This window comes from Protopterus annectens, chromosome 3.part1 (assembly GCF_019279795.1).
Source record: "Protopterus annectens isolate FY-2018-M chromosome 3.part1, PAN1.0, whole genome shotgun sequence".
Classification (NCBI taxonomy): Eukaryota; Metazoa; Chordata; order Ceratodontiformes; family Protopteridae; genus Protopterus; species Protopterus annectens.
The window spans coordinates 741,943,221-741,956,108 of record NC_056732.1 but is presented as its reverse complement, the minus strand read 5'-3'; positions in this window follow the sequence as shown (position 1 = coordinate 741,956,108).

Sequence of the window (12,888 nt, the reverse complement as noted above, 5' to 3'; positions counted from 1 at the left end):
TGACCCAATATTGCCACAGCATCTCCTTACAAGAACTGGAGTCTCTCAGCATCAAGCCCAATAAACTTTTCCTGAATGACTATAACTAACTAGTTATAGACTAGGAAACCTACACCACCACCACTAGTGAGCAAAGGCGGGGATTACTAGACTTTGTTAACGCAAATGCTTGGAACAACTAGTAAAAGCAACCACAACAGGAAACAGCATTCTTAACCTTATCCTTCCTAATATGAGTGAGTTGTTCTCTGACCCTTGCGTATCATCTTCACTCATCAGGTTAGACCATAAAAGTGCTTCTCTTGAAGCAAAATTGAAACCAGAGATCCCAGTAGCCCCTAGAAACTTTAGAAATTTCCCCAAAGCAAATGTCCTACTTCCAAGTAATACCCTAGCAAGTTTCAAATTCCCCATAAACTGGTAAACACTGCTTGGTATGCAGAATCATTCACCACTAACTTATCCCAGCATATCAATAATTGCATAGAAGCAGCTATACTCTGTAAACTCAAGCTTTGAGATAACCCCCCAAAAATTATCCCTGGTGGAAACACAAATTAACAAGCTTTATAATAAAGTAGAGAATTATACCCAAAAATCAGAAGAGCACCTCAACGAAGGTTAGATCCACCACCATTAAAATAAATACACAACTTGAAGTTTAATTAAAACCACCAATGCTAAGTTTAATGCAACCCATGCAAAGAACTACCATAAAGCCTTCTTTAGCTATGTCCGCAGCTTCAAGAACTCTGTGCAGCAACGTGCTGAGTTGGTTGTGAATAACACTACCTGCAGTGAAGATGAAGACATGAGAAACTTACTAGCTGATAAATTCAGCTTGAACTTCACATCTCTTTCACCCCCTATTATTTCGCAAAAAGTTCCAGTAACGTATACCCCCCCAGCTTTCTTGCAGGACCAAGTCTTAAAAGTGCTATAAAAAGCCAGTAATACCACAAAACACAATTTATCTATGCCTCTAATAACACTGGTCAACCTCATTCTCCACACAGGCTTTGTACCAAGTGAATGGAGGACAGCAACAGTCATACCCTGCACAGAGGAGGGCAATCAACTGACCCAGGTTATTCCTCAGCCAGAAGTCAGACTAGCCTCATTTGTGCATCCATGGAAGGACTTATCATTGAATTAATATGACATAGGGAACCTCGAAACACTGGAGCCATTCCATTTTCAGTTCATTAAAAGTAGGTCTTGCGTACTCAACCGAGTAGACTTCTTAGAAAAAGTCACCAAAGCAATGGACAAATGAAAGATTGTGCACACCACCTACTCAGACCTGGACAAAGCTTTTGACATTATGTTTCACTCAGGCATAGTGGAGAATCTTATCCAGTTAGGAATACACTCCTATGTCACCTGTTGCATTTACAACTGGCTTACAGATAAGACTCAGGAGGTCAAGATAGGAAAGCTATCTCCTCAAAAAAGACCAATCACCAGTCACCAGAGGAGTCCCACAGGGCTCAGAGCTAGGCATGTCCTGTTTGGCATTTGACTAACAAAGTTTGTGGATGACTGCAGGTTAGGAACAGTCGTTGATTCCCCAAATGGCTCTGCCATTCTGCAAACAGGCTTGTTCCAAACAAGTAACTGGTGCCAGAGTCATGCACTAAAACTAAATGTCAAAAAGTGCATTATTGTATCTGTTGGGAAATCAACAATCCCAGAAATTTACCACATTGACATTCTGCCTGTAAGAACTGACTATGCAATTTGTAACTTTTGGACGTACAGTATGTGAACAGTTACCTAACATCCATTGTGTCCACAGTGGAAAGAAAGTCCTTCTATATTGCACAGCTTATAAGCAAAGGGATAACTTTCATGGCCAGGAATGTCATTGCCCCCCCCCTTTTCTCTGCTCTCATCAGGTTAATCATTGAGTATAATGCCCCCTTTGACATGTATCTCGCTAGGTATATGCAACAACTTGAAAGCCCATAGAAGTTTCTCACAAAAGAGAGTGTAGGACCTAAAACATTTGTCCTACACAGACTATCTCAAGGAACTGTCTCCCTATACAGCATCCTACAGCCTGCTGAGGGGGAACATGTATCTGACTTATAGGGCAGCCTTTGACATGGACCTACTGTACATCTGCAAGTCAAATGCTGTCATAAATACTCATTCCAGAGACCTAAACCTCTTTTTCACCTATGATCCTATGTGGCTGCAGCCATGGAGGATATGAGAAACACTCAAGAAGTTTAAGGAAATATCATGACTAAGGTGCAAAAACAGTGATAGCAACATTAGGAAATGTAAAAGGAGGAATAGGGGAGATAAAATTGGCAGAGATCTCCCAGTACTTAGAGCTATATAATAAAAACACCATGGGAGAGATAATCAGGGAAAACTAGAGGAGGTTGGAAAAAGGTAAGGGATACTCTCCTAATCAGGCATAATATGGATTTCAGGATAGGAATGAGGACATTTACCCCAGAACTGCCACCTGAAGTACTTATGGTCAGAAGCAGCACTTAAATGCTCTTTTCAACAATATGGCTCTTATAAATATGCAGTAGTATTACCTTGTTACCCTGGAAGTAATCACTGTCTCACCCAGGTTTAATCACTATCCTATGGGTGGTATATAAATTTAGACATGGGAACTGTTAACGCAGATTTGAAATAATGACATAATTAGCTGTGCTTAAAATGGCCTGCAAGGGCAGTTAGCCTAGTTTTCATCTATGATCCTATGTGGCTGCAGCCATGGAGGATATGAGAAACACTCAAGAAGTTTAAGGAAATATCATGACTAAGGTGCAAAAACAGTGATAGCAAAATTAGGAAATGTAAAAGGAGGAATAGGGGAGATAAAATTGGCAGAGATCTCCCAGTACTTAGAGCTATATAATAAAATCACCATGGGAGAGATAATCAGGGAAAACTAGAGGAGGTTGGAAAAAGGTGAGGGATACTCCAGAGAGGGGAGGAGAAGAAATATACATTGCTACATTGCTTGTGAGAATTAATGTGTCAGGGATGATGATATAAGCCAACAGTCCTCCACCTACTCCGCAACATACAAACAGATCCTTGGGACAAAGGCTACATCAAATGCAAAGTGACATATAGAGGACTTGGTCAAAAAAGGTAAGGGGAAAAGAGTAAGCTGGGCAAAAAATGAAAATAAATAAAAAAAACAGGGGCTGTTGACTCCCATATATCATATCCCAGCATATGCAGTGATGTGACCTCATTCAGTGGATAGAAACAGAAGGTTAAGCAAAAGACAGTACTAGAGAGGGAGACATGGAGGAGCATACAAAGGGATGGGAATGAAGAAGCACTAAAATAACCTAGGTGCATTAAAGGAGGGGAACGGAGCCTCAAAAATCTTTGGGGAACAGAAGGATGGAAGCAAAAATAGGGAAGAAAAATGAAGAACTCTGGAGGAGAAGTGGAGTAGCTGTAGAGCAATATTTTGTATGCAAAGAAAAGGATGACAGGGAAAGATTTAAAGGAATGGAAGAGGTAATAAAGAAATATGATTACCAGAGACCCATTGGTAGAACTACATAGTACTTAGGAGGACCTGGTAAAAGGATACAGAGAGGGAACCAGAAGAAAGGAACAGACAAAAAAAAAGATTATAAAACAGGAAGACCCTCTAGGAAATGGAACAGGTTAGGGAGCAAAGGACCAAATAGATTTATTAAGCATTAAGGGATAGCAGGGACAAGATTAAAGAAGGGAGCATGAGAAGGGATTGTGAAAGAGAGTAAGAATGGAAGGGAGTTACATTATACTGGGAAAGGACAATTCAGGCAGTGGTGCACAAGCAGAAGGTTCACAGACTGGGAGACCAGAGCATGAGAAAACTGCATAGATAACACACTGCCGTCAGACTGATAAAGGAAGGCAGTGAGTTTTATAGTAGATCCCGGAGGTATCAGGAGGAAGAAACTGGAATGATGTTCAGGTTCTGGGACTGTGGATTGACAATAAGTCTAGAAGCAAGCATATATTATCTTGGGAAACATCTGAAAAAGAAGCAAAGCATACTTTAGAATTCTGTATATTGTGCATAAAGGAAGAGGACAGCATCTGGAATGCAAGAGAGATGAACATTTTCAGACAGTTTATTACTAATGTACATCATCTCTTAAAATTGGAAGGGGTAGAATAATACAGGATCAAGAATTACACAAGAGGTTCCTGGATATTGGGAGAAGATAACAGAAACTGACTTGAATAAGGAAAAGAAGGAAGGGAAAAATGAAAAGGCAATTGAAAGAAGTAAAGAAATGCTACAAGAATGAAAATCTTACCAAGAATAAGTAGAAGGTGATCCCAAAGGGAAATGGTGTGTGTGTGTGTGTGGGGGGGGGGGGATAGTGCAGGAAATTAAACAGCCAAGTGTTGATGAGACATGCTGCAGTATGCATGAAGATTGCACATGAATGCGATATACTGTAGGGAGTTAACTTAAATTCTCAAATGCAAACACCAGTTTTGCTCTGTGTCCAAGGGAAAAGGTAAGATAGACTGTAATTAAGGATATTAATGAAAATTGGCCTGTCACTGGTGGAGATAAAGTGCACCATGCAACCATACATGAGGATTATGTTACAGAGGTGAAATGGAAATACATTTTGTGCAACAAAACTTTGACTGTTTAAATAATGTGTTCAAGCCCTTTAGTGATAGAATGGCTCTAGAACATTTTAACTACAGTTGGCTACAAGAGGAATCAGTGCAGGGTCTGCTGGTGGATCTCCTCAATGAAGTGTGATTTAATTCCTAAGGGAATGAAATAGTACTCTTACAGCTAATATCCCCTTTTCCTGGTTAAGAAATACAAACATTGTTACATGAATATGCAGACAATTTCACTGCTTAGCCATTTTGTACCCAGACTTTAGAGTGCCATGGAGACAGAAGAACCTCATGGACAAACAGGCTCATTGCATATTTCCTGAGAAAGTCAAGTAAACAATGAGGGTGGCAACAGAAGATGTTAATTTGGTGGGTAATTCAAGAAGCTAGTGGTCACTGGTTTTCACCAATGGTGCTGGCACCAAACAATAATGGGGCATCCAAGTTCTACATAGAGAATAAAAAACTAATCCATCAAACAGAAGCAGATGTCTGTCCATGTTTAAAATTGATGATGCTTTAAAAGAGATAAGTAGGGCAAGGTATCTGACCACTATTGACCTAACTAACGTATTTGGTCAGATGCCCTTAACATTTAAAGCAAAAGGAAGGTCAGCAAGTAACTCCCTGAGTAAGTTATATGAATCCACTAAAATATGTTTAGGAATGAAAAAGTCCCCAACAACTTTTCAAATACCAGTTGATCACATACTGATTGGAGCTGAAGACTGTGCTGTAGCCTACATGGGCAATGTTGACAGATGATAGGAAGATTATAAACGACTGGGTAAAATATCAAGGCAAAGGAATGTCAGATGTGTAAGGGATAGGTAGCTTGCCTAGGTTCTCAGGTCAGTTGTGTATAATTTGGCCAGAACCTGGCAAAATAAGGGCTTCCTAGAAAAGGTCTATCAAAGTTTAAAATTAAGGTATGAGTATGCCTTGGAAGAGTAGGGTATTATATGAAGTTTGTCACTCATGTAATATTATCATTGCCACTCCAATAGTTTAGATTATCTAGACACCAGCTTGTGAGCAGGGCTTCAAAAAGTTTTAACAGACGAGTGGACACCATGTACTAGCCAGTCTTGATTATAGACAGGTATTTATTGAACAAATCTATGTTTGAAACCAAGGGCTGGGGTTGTACTTCATGAGATTTCTCCAAATGGAGAATATCTAGTACTATGCAGGAACTGTATACTTTAGCTAAGAAATTAAGCATATATTACCATAGAAGGAGTTTCAGGAAATAGTACAGGCTCTCCAAAAGCTCCAATTCTACCTGTATGGTAAGAAATTCACAATAGCAATAGACCATAATCCCCTGCAGAAGCATAGCTATGGTGGGGGAAAGAGGGTGGCTATCCCAGGTGCAAGGTGGTAGGGAGCCAGTACTGGCTAATGTTGATCATTTGGTAGGTCATTACCAGCATTAACCTCCATGATGGCATTTCTGAATGAATTCTGATACTGTTGATCTTTTGCAGTTATGACTGAAGTGCTTGCCTTCAGTGATTTGTAAGTGGTATAAATTGTAACAAACCAAATGCATTACTTAGGAGAGGGTTGAGGAGTACTAGATTATTTCAAAAGTGGTTCAGCTAGACTTAAATTGTTTGTAAAAATGTGTTTTTAATAACATGTTTATAACTGTGGTATCTGTTAAATTTTCTTTTGCTGTTTTCTTTAATGCATAAATGCTAACCTCTCTTCCCTGTACTTTATATTTCTGTGCCAAAATCATCTGCAAAGTGAACCCATTTGCCCAGCAATAAATCTTCATATATTCCAATGTTTATCCCAAGTCCTGAAAAAATGTGCTAGCATAATCCTTTTTGAGACTCTTGATCTCATCCTGCATCCTCTCCTGCTGCAGTGAGTGCCATTTCTATTCCATGAATGTCTCTGGTCTATTTAAAATTATTGCTAATAGATTTCTTTTTCTTTGTCTTGAAAAGAATGACCTGCTGCCTGCACCTCATTTTGAAAAATCCCCAACCCCAATCAGTATTAGGGTCCTCTAGAGTTCTCCTATGCCAAAACCTTTGCATCCATCCATCCATCCATCCATCCATCCATCCATCCATCCATCCATCCAACCAGTAAGATGTTTTATGATCCTCTTATCTTGTAAAAGACGTTAGACATACCTCAACTGCAAGTATAATCTCCAATTGGGATTCATAACTAGCTTAAGGCTAACCAAATTATGATCAGACAGTGGAAATAGCACTATATCAATCTGTTTAACCTGACTAGCTCTGTCTGCATTTAAGAACCACATATCCAACCTTTGCCACATTCCCATTAGACTACTGGAAGGTAAATACCTTTTGAAAATTAGGATGATGATGATGCACCGTCCATACATGTATTAGATTCAGATTTTGTATCATACTGTTCAGTTCTAAACTGCCATGGATTAGTCTATTACTACCATATGGGATTATTTCTATTTCTGGATCTATGATTGTTAGTAGTCTCCCCATTTAAGGATCATGAAAGCATTTGGGGTTAAAGGAAAAATAGTTCAAACAAAACTCCTGAGTGATAGACTGCCATCGATATTTGGACCATAAAAACTTCCTAACATAATACGCCCACATCAGGAGTTCACCTGAAGTACTATCCATCTTTCCTGTGAGTCCTTCAACTCCTGCATAACTGACCATCCCAGTGTATTGTGTAGTGATATAGCCACTTCCCATTTTGAGGATGAAGCACAACTCAAATGTTTAGAATCCCACCATTTCTTCATGATATAATTGGCCTTAGTGTTCTTTATCTTACTTTCCTGAAACATTAATGTTAATGTGTCTCAGGATAGCTACACACATGTTGCAACAATTTAGTTGCTGAGGCAACCCCCTTCACATTCCAGCTAATACATGAATGCAATGTTTGATCTGTTTCCACATACAAGTATCATACCTCTCAACCTTTTAGCTCAGGAAATCTAGACAAAGCCTAAAATAATGAGGGGGGGGGGGCAAAGGCCCAAAAATAGGGACAGATTTGAAATATTGCTCTTATAAACTTAGAAAGTTGCTAGAATTGCAGGATTTGTGTTAGCTTGCATTTTCTAAAGGATATGAACTCTGAAACTCAAATGTATGCTATTATATAGTGATATGTAGTGACTTCAGTCCTCAGTGATTTGCCAAAAAAACACAAATTTTATGATAAACAGGCCAAAAATATGAGGCAAAAATCTGGACATTCTGCAACAACCTGGGCATTTGAGAGTTATGACAAGTATACTAACCTTCAAGTATAGAACTTGCCATTCTACCTATGAGTATAGTATAACCTTCTAGCTGATAAGACACTGGCCATTAATTAACTGAACCACACCAACATGCATTGATTGGAACACCAGGAAAATTGAATAAACTGGTATTCAAAACCCTGCTGTTGGCCTAGAGATACTGTGCAAGTGTCAGACATAATAATGTTACAAACAATGTGAACTACATAGGTAGATAAATTAAGAAAAAAATTAGCAGAGGCACCATCTGAAATGAAAGCAAACAACTAACCCCTTAGAAAATAAAAGTTATTTTGAAGACTTGTTGACCCATCCTGTCTACAACCCTCATATAATTACTTAAGATAGTTACACATCCATGCAGCACCACAACATCCTATTAAAAAAATGTACTGCTTAAAATGTCCCCTTCTAAGCTTACTTATTTACCTTGTCCATATCATATAAACATTTTAATTCCAACCTAATACTCCCATAGCCGGTCTGAACCAGAGAGCTCTCAGCACGCTCATTAGCAATGCATGAGAGAGTGAAAAACAACAGCCCACTAAGAAGAAGAATGTAACAATGGGCTTATTTATTATTTAATTTAATTTATTTATTTGCAGTTTGATTACCGGAGAAGTCCACTGGGCCGAATTGACCCATTTTCAGTGGAGGCCCGGGGAGAAAAGCTCCAAGATGCATTATACAATTTAGATATAACTGATAGTTAATATTAAAGATATTATGTAGACTAGTTACTCATAAATGCATTCAATATCATGCATAGTTAACAAATTCATTAAGCTTGAAGGTAGGGATCATGCAGTTTAATTTGAGGAAAACAGATATGTGTTAGGTGTGGAAACAGTTTACATGCAAACCTTTTAAGAAAATTTAAATACGCTTTACATACACACATCAACAGTAGAATGCTATTTACGATATTTACAAGGTTGAGCTGTGTGCAGGTAGCTGGAGGAGTTGTTGAGAGCTTAGAGAGAAGCTATAGAAATTGTTGAGAGCTTAGACAGGCTCATAGGAAGATAACTATGAGAGTTGTAGAGCTTGAGAACCAGAGAATGAACCCCCTTTGATTAGGTTGGTTGAAGGCAGGTACATTTCCATTTAGTGGACAGGTGTTTGAATAGTTGGGTTTTGAAGTTTTCTGAGTTTGGTATGGTTCTTAGTGTGGAGGGAAGGGAATTCCATTATTTGCCTAGTGGGAAAGATAGGAGAAGTTGGCCAGCAGGACGCTTAGGTTTATGGATAGCAATTAAGTTCTGATTTTCAGATCTGAGAGGTCTGTTGGGTGTATAAGGGGGAAGGATGTTAGTTAGAGCGGGACATTTTGTTGGGTGAAATATGAGTCTATGTGCAGTAGTGAGTTGGAGATAGTCTAGGTAGTTTGGGAGTTCAAGCCATTTCAGGGATTGTAGGGTTAGGCAGTGATGGGTGATATTTTTAGATTTAGAGGCAAATTTAGAGATTTTGTTGTAGCAGTTTTCCAGTTTAGAGGTGATAGAGGAGGACGGGTTGGTTAGGAGAGGGGCTCCATATAATAAGGAAGGAAGAAGATAAGCCAAGGCCAGAGTTTGCCTGGTAGAGTTGGAGAGAAAGTGATTATTCCTATACAGCATATCTAGCTTTTGGTGGGTTTTCTTAATATTTTGTTGAATATGAATATCAAACTTGAGGTGTTCATCTACAGTAATGCCAAGTAGTTTGGCAGAGGGGACCACTTCTATAGGTGAGATTGTTTGACTATAGACTTTGAAGTTGTTTTTTATCATATGAGAGGGTCTTTGTGGGAGGGAATAGTAGAATATTTGATTTATTTGCATTGAGAGAGAGGTGGTTTTGGCACATCCAGTTTTCAGTTGTTGAGAAGGCAGTTTGGGTTTTATTCAGCAATTCAGAGAGGTTTGAGGCAGAGCAGAGTAAGGTTGAATTGTCTGTGTATTGAATGAGTTTAGCATCAGGAATTGCAGTGTGAAAGTTATTGATGAAGATGTTAAAAAGCATTGGCCCAAGGATGGATCCCTGTGGTACGCCAGCTGGGGGAGGTAGGAAGGAAGAGATGGAGTTCTTTCATTTGACTGCCTGTGATCTGTCTGATAGATAGCTGGAGAACCAGGATAAAGCATTATGTGAGAGATTAAGGTTTGAGAGATGACAGAGAAGGTGCTTGTGGGAAACAGTATCAAAGGCTTCAGACAGATCGAGTAAAATAGTAGAAACTAAGTGTTCTGAATCTTGGGCTTGATTGACAGTTTCTAGGAAAGAGAGTAGAGTGGTTATTGTGCTATGACCTGTATGGTAGCCATGCTGGGTAGGAGTAAGAAGATTGTTTTGGGTCAGGAAAGGCATAAGTTGGAGGTGGATGCATTTTTCTAGGGTTTTGGAGATTGGTGAGAGCAAAGCAATGGGGTGAAAGTTTGAGATACTGGTATTTTTGCCTCCTTTATGAAGAGGAAGAATATAAGCTGAGTGCCAGAGTTTGGGGATGTATGATTCTTTTATGGATCAGTTAATAATGATGCTGATTGGGAGAGCAATGCCATCAGCAGCACAGTTTAGGAAGGAAGAGGGAATATTGTCAGGAGCGTTAGAACAAGGTTTAAGTTTGGGCAAAAGTTTTTTTATAACGTTAGTGAAGATGGGTATGAGTTCAAACAGATGAGGTGAGTTAGAAGAGGGAGAGTGTAGAGCAGTTGGGTTATTATTGGGAAATGTATTGGTGAGGATAGTAATAGTTTCTATGAAAAATGAGTTAAATTCAGAGCCTAGTTTGGGGTCAGATTTACTTGGGTCAGGACAGGGATTATTCTTGGAGCCTGGATTGAAGAGTGAGTTTATTGAGTTCCTGAATTTTTGGGGGGGTTTTATTGCTATTGGACTGAAGCTTGATATAGTAGGATTTTTTTGTCTTTGGTGATTAGTCGTTTTGCACAGTTACGGAGCTGTTTATATTGAAGCAAGGTATTGGCCAGTTTATTGTTTTGGTAAAGCTTCCATAGTTTGTCTCTGTGGTGCATAATCTGTTTTGTCTCTTTGGATAGCCAAGGATATGTTTTAGTTTTTATCCTTTTGTTTCTAAGTGGGGCTAGTGAGTTTAAAGTATCAAGGAAGACAGAGTTGAAGTATTCTATAGCCTTGTTACGAGGAAGGATGTTTAGAATTTGCCAGGTCATTTGTTTGAAAGTATTTGAGAAAGTAGTTGGGTTGAAGCTACTGAAGTTACGAGTTTGAATGTATTGATGCTGGTGTGGGGAGGAACTAGTTGAGCGATGCATAAAGGCTGGGAGGTGGTCGCTAAATGTATCAGGAATTGTGCCAGAATTGGTTATTGTATTTGTATCTGAGACTAGGATCCAATCTATAGTGGATCCGGGAGGGTTTATTTTGTTAGGTCACGTGATGGAAAGGATTATTTGAGTGAAGTTATAGAGGTTAATGGATAGGGAGGAAGAGGGGCAATTGATTTTATTCCAGTCAATATTCACATCACCAAGGATATGTTTCATATTTAATTTCAGTTGAGGCAAATAGGAGAATATTTTCGAGTGTAGAGATATTGTTACCAGGTGAGATATATAGAGCAATGATACAGATATTTGTATGTTTATTTAGCTTTAGAATTCCAGCAGTTAGTTCAGTGTTCTGGGATTGAGGAATTGGAATTTGGAGGGGAATTAAGGTAAGAAAGTTGGAGTAGACTAGGACAGTGCCTCCACCTTTTTTATTTAGTTGGTCATTTCTGAGACAATGAAATCCTGGGGGCAGAATCTCAGAGTTGGAGATAAAGGGCTTGAGCCAGGTTTCAGCGATGGCTAAGATATCTGGTTTGTTATGGCTTAACCAAGCTTGAAATTGGTGCACTTTGTTGTTTAGACTTTGTGCATTAATCATAAAAATCTTTAGGGTGTTGAGATAGGAAGAAGAGGATAAGGGATGAGTGTTGTTAATAAATGATGTAGGACCAGGGTTAGGATGGATATCACCAGCTTGGACTAGGTTGTTTAAGGAGATATCCTTTAGCCATATTAGTCTGTCAGACATGAATTTTGATAGACTGTAGATTGGAGCAGGTGACAGTGTTTTGACTTTAGAGGAGAAGAGTTTAGGCTGAAATAGGTGCAGAGGGTTAGGCTGAATGTGAGAAGAGGAGATAGAGTGGAAATGGGAGTAAGAGTGATGGAGAAGGTGGGTTTGCATGGTAATTGTCTTTGTAGGCAGTATTGGACAAGCATAGGTGGAATATAAGGTAGCATAGTATAAGCGAAGTAAAAACATAAAGAGGAGGCTGGGGGACTGGAGGGTGTGATAACTTGAGGAGAGCATGTTGGAGCAGAGAGAGAGAGTGATATGAGTGGTTAGGAAAATAGAGAAGGCTATGAAGAAGAAAGGGTTTAAAAAGTGATGGAGGTATTCCAGAGATTTAAAGAAAGAGGATGGGACTATAATTATTGGGTGGAGTACAGATTACAGAGTTTTGGAAGGATGGCTATAGGTGGGAGGAGTAATGGAGGAGCTGGTATTGGGTAATTAGGCTGAGAGGGTGGGGTAAGATAAGAATAAAGCTAGGAGTACTGGGGTAGGTGGGAATTGGGGGCAGGGTAGGGGAGTGGAGTGAGCACGTAGGGTGAACGGAGCAGGAAAGAACACTAGAGGTGAGTATGGCAGAAAAAGTATCAGCAAAGAGCAGTTTAAAGGCTGTAGTTGGAAGGTATGAGCTAAATATTTCCAGCCAGAAAATGAAGGCTGCCTTTACAGATGGTGGTTTAACAGGGGGGAAAAGATATTTACAGTCTAAGGATACTAACTTACAACCAACTGTTTGTGAAAAAATAAAACTTGTTGGGATTATAAAGAATATCTAGGATTTATATTGATAGATGCTGCCACCTAATGATAGAAGGAAATAGCAAACAGCAGGTATAGTTGGACCAGTCTTAGGTTTAAGTATATTCTAGGGTAGTGATAGCAGGAGGGGTAGAGGG